The sequence below is a fragment of the Chelonoidis abingdonii genome, unplaced genomic scaffold, assembly GCF_003597395.2.
Source record: "Chelonoidis abingdonii isolate Lonesome George unplaced genomic scaffold, CheloAbing_2.0 scaffold0662, whole genome shotgun sequence".
Taxonomy (NCBI): domain Eukaryota; kingdom Metazoa; phylum Chordata; order Testudines; family Testudinidae; genus Chelonoidis; species Chelonoidis abingdonii.
Genome location: NW_027424923.1, coordinates 9908 through 16357, shown reverse-complemented (window position 1 = coordinate 16357; position 6450 = coordinate 9908). Strand labels below are relative to the sequence as shown.

The 6450-nt window shown below is 55.4% G+C and overlaps 1 pseudogene; it reads right to left on the bottom strand.

Moving 5' to 3' along the window:
• Window positions 1-376: 376 nt before the first annotated feature.
• Window positions 377-6121, bottom strand: LOC142046039 (protein maestro-like; annotated as a pseudogene).
• Between the last annotated feature and the right edge of the window lie 329 nt (window positions 6122-6450).

The following is a 6450-nucleotide window of genomic DNA, read 5'->3' as shown; positions in this document are numbered from 1 at the left end:
CACATTTAAATAAGTTTTATTAATTGCCTGATTTAACACAACCTTTTACAGCCACCTGTAAAAATGGACGTCATGATCCCTACCATAAGGGAGTCTCAGCTGGTTCATTCTTCCATTTAGTCCTTTTCCAGATTTTCCTCTTGAGTTTGATGTCTCAGACATGAGCAAAAACAGAAGATGCATGATATATTTCCTCCCACATGGCTACTTTTCTCAAAGGCCTCTAGAAAGGCATCATCAAGCTGCTGAGAGATTTTTCAGAAAAGAAACAGTGTAAGCACCCCCACTGCTTGTTTTTAGAATTATGCAATCCCAGGTCGGTTCCTAACCCCATTACACCCCATCTTCAACCATCACTTCTTAATCATTCATTTACCTGAGCAACGTCTTTTCCATTCACCTTGTCTGCCGGTGACTCCTCCAGTCCATGATCGTCTTCCACCTCTACGGGGGTGGACAATGAGAGGCCGTCACACTCATCACGGTACCTCAGGAGGGTTTGGGTTTCGGGATTGGGCTCCTGCGTATCCATCAACGCTTGAGTCAAAGGGCCATCTTTGGAACTGTTGCTGATGGAGCGCTTTCTCCACACAAGTCCAAAGGTGCTCGGGGCTAAAACAAAGTCTGAAGTTCTCATGGGGTGGTGAAGGGGTCCATGTTTCCATAATTTCTAAAACATGCATTCTTGGTAAAAGATGGCCTTTTCTGCAATACAGGGTGGTGGCGCTGCGCTCTGATTGGCAGAGGGCACTGGGAGGAGTTCTTAGAGAAGTCACACAACCCTCTTTTGGGCAGTTCACTCTGTCCCAGAACCTGCCCTATTTTGATCAAATCTATTCTCGGGGAAGTCCTATGTGGCCAAAACTCATTGCGATTGTTAGAGGGCGATGGGAGGAGTTCTTAGAAAAGTCACACAAAACACTTCTGGACGGGTCACCCTGCCCCCGAATTCCTCCCTGATTGGTCAAATCTCCTCTTGGGGTAGTCCCCAGCAGCTGAAACCCCTCCTGGTTGGTAAAGGGAGGTGGGAGGAGTTGTTAGAGGGATCACATGTCCCACTTCTGGATGGGTCACCACACCCAGGAACTCCCCGATTGATCAAATCTCCTCTCGGGGTGGTCCTACGGGGACAAAACCAAGCCTTATTGGTAGGGGGCAGTGGGAAGAGTTCTTAGAGGGGTCACATGACACACTTTGTTTCCAGTCATGTGGGCACCTTGACCCCAGAAGTAATACCTATATGGGGCGGGACATCTGGTGACAGTTGGGCAAGATTTAGGGGGTCAAGGGGTGGGCTTAGGTTTGATTTATGGTAGGGCCCTTCCTCCTGAATGGTAGAGGGATGTGGGAGGAGTTGTTAGAGGGGTCACATGACCCACTTCCAGATGGGTCACCCTGGCCCAGATCTTCCCCTGATTGGTCAAATCTCTCTCAGGGCAGTCCTATGCGGGAAAAACTCATCCTGATTATTAGAGGGCAGTGGGAAGAGTTCTTAGAGGGGTCACATGACACACCTTGCTTCCGGTCATGTGGCGTGTTGACCCTGGAAGTAATACCCTCATGGGGTGGAACTCTGGGTGACAGGTAGGCAGGGTAAAGGGGTGGGGCTAGGGTTTGATTGATGGTAGGCTCTTTTACTATTAAGAGGAGGATGAATTCCAGCACGAAGAAGTGGGGGCGGGGGTTACTTTGTAAATTATCAGCTTGGTCCAGGACCGCTTCTGATGCTATCTCAAGCCCCGACGGTACCTCTGTTACTAGAAAAGAACTGGTCTGGGACAGATCTCTCTCCAACAGCCTCTGTGATAACGGCAGAAGATGCACACACAAAAATATTAGCTTCTCAGCAATGTCCTTGTCACCACTGATTGCTCTCTTGAATCCACCCATTCTTTCATAGGCTTCTGATCTCCTTAAAGTGTTTTTTAGTGTTTGTCTATATCCCTTCAGTTATCTGCTCTTCGCAAGCCATCTTAGCACTTCTACTTTCCCGTGTACATGCTACCTGCTGTAATTTAGGCTTCTGTTTACTCCTTATCCTGCCTCTTTTAAAGAATTTGTTTAGCTTAAATAACCTCTTGGCTCTTGCTGTTATTAGTGGCCTTGCTGGTCAGGAGCTCTCTTCACTACAAAGACAATGTAAAGAGCTCAAACTCCCCCTCCCTAAGCAAGACCTGGCCCCCGCAGTTTGTCCTCATCAGTGTCGCTTGTTAAAGGGAGGTGGGGAGTTTTCCGACAGCCAAGGTCAAATGTTGGGAGATCCCAGGGCCTGCAGCCAGAGTGAAGGAAATTCCGGCTCCAGCTACCTTATTCCTCTCTTGCTCTGTGGACTGGGGCTGTGAGACGTGACACTGGGTCTGCTTGTGACCTGCAGTTCAGCCTGCGACTCTGTGCCAACCCCTGCCCAACCTTCTTGGGCTGACTGCAGCCTCTACAGGCATTTAAGCACCAGGCCTAGGACAGCCTGCTCAGCACCTGGCTGGGTTCTGCCTAGTGAGCAGCTGGCAGGAACAGGCTCTGACAGAAGTAATGTCCGTGATGCGGGGGAGGGGTTGGACTACAGACTCCAGCCCTGGGATGTGTTTCCTCAGCACCTGGCTCTGTTTCCTCAGCTCTGGTGCAGCCCTTTGGGGCATGATCAGCTGCTGAAGGCTGGGAGGCTCTGAGCTAGGATTTTGTATCCCAGTAAGCAAAGCTGGGGCTGGGATGGAGGTGGGGTTCGGGTGGTGGTCAGCTGCTCCATGCGTGCAGGGGCTCTTGGAGCTGCCCCTTGCAGGGGGCTGGCAGCAATCCTTGGGAGAGATGCTTAGTGCTGGGTCTGCAACTCGCCTTCCTGGCATATGCTAGGCTGGGTTCTGCAGAGTTAGCACCAAATGAGGCTCAGAGCAACCCCCAGCCTCTCCCTTGGCTGAGGCTGCTCAGAGTGCCTGCCAGCGGCACCGCAGCTGGTGAGGGATTAGGAAGAAAAGTCTTTTCCAGCAGCCGGGTCTCCCATGGAAGGTTGTTTCCTTCCTTCTTGTGGAGTCCACTCCCTCTCTGCTTGCCACTGCCCCTTGCCTGCCAGGAATGACTCACTTCTGATTCCCAGACTCTGCTGACCAGCCATGGCTCCTGCCTGGGCCAGGATGGGAACACCCCATGGGGCAGGGAATTTCAAACTATGACCAGGCAGAGGATACCCCAGAACCAGCCCCAAGGGCTTTCTCCCTGCTCCTGTGCTCTGCAGCTCACTCCAACTGGGTTCTGGCTCCCAGCCACCGTGCGATGTGGCTGCTGCCCCCTGCCCCTAGAATCCCTCCCTGATTTCCCCCCTCCCCTCCCAGCACAGAAATATCTCTCAGCCGTGACTTACGGCAGGGCAGGCGGGCCCAAGCCTCCTGCTCTTCTCTGACTTCAATTGTCCATCATGGATCCTAGGGGAGGCAGATGGGCCTGGTTATTTAACTGCATGCAGGGCACCAGCCACTGCTTGTATTTCTGTCCTTCAAGGTGCTTCCTGCCCCCAATCCATCTGGGCAGAGGAGGGAAAGGAGCTGGGTGGAGAGTCAGTCCCCAAGATTATTGGAATCATTTTGCCTTTGGCCTCGTACCCCACGAAGACCAGGAGAGGTGTTGTGCACACAAGCCCCACTGGGAGTTGGCATGAAGCACAGTGTGGCAGAGATGCTGCCCTGGCTCTTTGCCTGCATGCTGGTGGTAGCTGGAGTGGACAGAGCTGGGACTTCCTGTGAATCTCTGCCCTCCCTGTACAGACTGCACAGGGCCCTGGCTGGGGCCAGCACCTCCGTGGTTCAGGAGGGGAACCAGGGTGAGACCTTTGGGAGGCAGGATCTCTCCCTTGGGCCTACTCCGGCTGCAGGTGCTGGGCTTGCCCAGGGCCAGGACAGAGGAGACCCTCTGGCTGCAGAGCCCTCCCACATCTGGCTGCAAGGAGCCTTGGTTCTCCCTTTGTCTCAGGGAGGTGGGAAGGTGTGTGGGGGGGAGTTGGGTGTGTTTGTGTGTGGGCAGAGGAGGCCAGTCTTCTCCCCGCCCCCCCCCGCCCCTTGGCAGTGTGCATGTGGCACTGGGCCCCAGACTCATGGGGCAGGGAGGGATAATAGGAAGTAGAGCTCCAGCTCTTTTCTTACCTATCAGCTGCAGGGCAGCTGCTGCTCTCAGGGCAGCCTTCTTCCTCAGTCTCCCTGGGCAGTCCTGGAGCTGGGAAGCCAAGAACCCAGTTAGTCCTAAGTCACACATCCTCTCCAGGCTGAGGGGAGCTGCCTGCTATGGAGGTGAGGAACCCCTGGCTGTCAGATCCTTCTCCCCCTTGACTCCTCCCATGGGACAGAACTGACCTGTAGGGGAGCCATCCTGAAGGGCACGGGATGGGGCCGAGTCAGTGAGGGGGCTCCCTGGGGCAGGGAAATCCATCTGTGCCTAGGTCCTCCCACCCCTCTGTCCTGCAGGGCCCATGCCGCAGAACTCACTCACCAGGGTCCTACAGGCTTCGCTCAGGAAGGTGGGGATGGTGGGAGCTGCCCCCTCGACCAGCTGGCTCTGCACGAGTGTGCGCAGGGGTTGGTAGCCAAGGAAGGGTGCGCAGCACAGCAATGCCACCCTGCGTGCCTGCCGGAGAGGGCGACAAGGGAGCTGGATGATCCTCCCTGAGTGCCACGGGCTGCCAACTTGCAGGCTCTGCTCATTCCCAGACAGGAGCTAGCACACAAGTGAGGGTAGGGCAGCAGCAATGGAGAGCCAGCTGGCTTAGCAACCTGCTCTTCCCTGAAGCCCTGCTTTGGTTAGGTCACTTGCTAGGGGCCACGGATAGGCCTGGGCCTGGCCACTAAACAGAGCAGGCTGTAAAATGGAGCCACAGCTGCGGAGAGTCTAGCTGGGCAGGCAGGCTGTAGGTGCCTGTGGGGAATGGAGGAGGAGAAGGAAACCCCACAGATCTACCCCACAGCTACACTCTGAGAGCTGGCAGAGCTCTGTGTGGGGTGGGGTAAGGATGGATTACTGTGGGGGCGGGTCCTGGGTGCCACAGGGCAGCACTGAGGAGATCTGGGGCTTGGAGGGGGCAGTTTGCACCACCCTTACCATGTTGTTATAATGCCCTCAGCCACCCCTGCCCCTATGAGCCCTCAACTATACTCACCTGCTCACCTGGGGGTCTCTGTCTTATAGGTAGATGAGCAGCACCTCCATGCTCTTCTCCCCCTCATCTCCAAAGAGGGAGGACTTATTGGAAACAAATTTGCTGAGATGGCCAAAGAGCTCCGTGGAGGCCCGCCACAGCCCACTGTTCTCCTGCAGACAGGGGGTGCAGGGTGGTTAGGGAGGACAGGCTCAGGCCCTCACATGCTTTGGGAATCAGCCTGGCAGCCGCAGAGCCCAGAGAGGTTCCAGCTAGTTCAAATGACAGGACAATTCTCTGCAAACTCCCCTCCTTCCTGCTGGGCCCCAGGGCTGCTGAACAATTGTGGGCCCAGGGCCCAAGAATGATTCTATCCCTGCCTCCCCAGCATAGGAGCTGAGCTGCCCCACAAATCCAGGAATGTGTCTGTATCGGACACTGAGCCCCCTCTGCGTTAGGGCAGGTCCTGAGCATCTCCCCCTGTGGGGTGCCCTATAGTACCATGGGGCCTGCCCTGCTTGATACTTACATCCTCAAAGAACGTTCTCGCCTGCAGGGCCAGTGGGAAAGCAACATGCGCCTTCAGAGGCCCTTGGGGTCCAGCAGCATCCAGCAGAGCCCTTCAATGGTATCCAGAATGGCGCGGGGGTTGCAGGATTTGCACACACCATGGACAAACCTCCCCAGGATCTGGTCTCGCTTCTTCCTGACCTGCAGAGAAGGGGTTGGACACTGCTCGGTGAGCAACGCTCTGTCAGCCTGAGTGTAACCACAGTCCGGGCAAGTCAGCCCACAGCCCAGTCTGCTCCACAGGAGCCATGGGCTGGGAACAAGAGGAACCAGGAGCTTTGTACCCAGCTCTCTTTGCCTAGTATCCTGCCATTCCAGACCCACCTTGCCTGGGAACTCGGTCACTGTGTTCCTGAGGCCGTGCAGCGCTCTGCCTTGAATGTGGGTGTTGCTGTCCTCTGTCTGCTGCAGTGTGGCCTTCACAACCTACTTCCGCATCGCCTTGGACTCCTTCTCCATCAGCAGGGGGTTGCCGAGGAACTAAAGGGACGGAAAGGAGCTGTCAGAGAGGGCTTGGCAAGACCAGTGGGTCCTAGCCCGGCCAGAGCAAGGGGAAGGGAGCATGATGAGGGGCCAGGAGGTGACTTAGTTCCATACCAACTGCTGTTCACCAGAGGCTGGCTTCAGCTGAGCTTAACAGAAGTGAAATGAGCAGGGCAGAGCGCTCCCTTTGCTTCCAGTGGGGTGCTCCCAAACCCCACCACAGAGCCCCCAGCAGAGGGATTAATTTACAAGCAATACACCACCAGAACCATCTCTCATTGGCT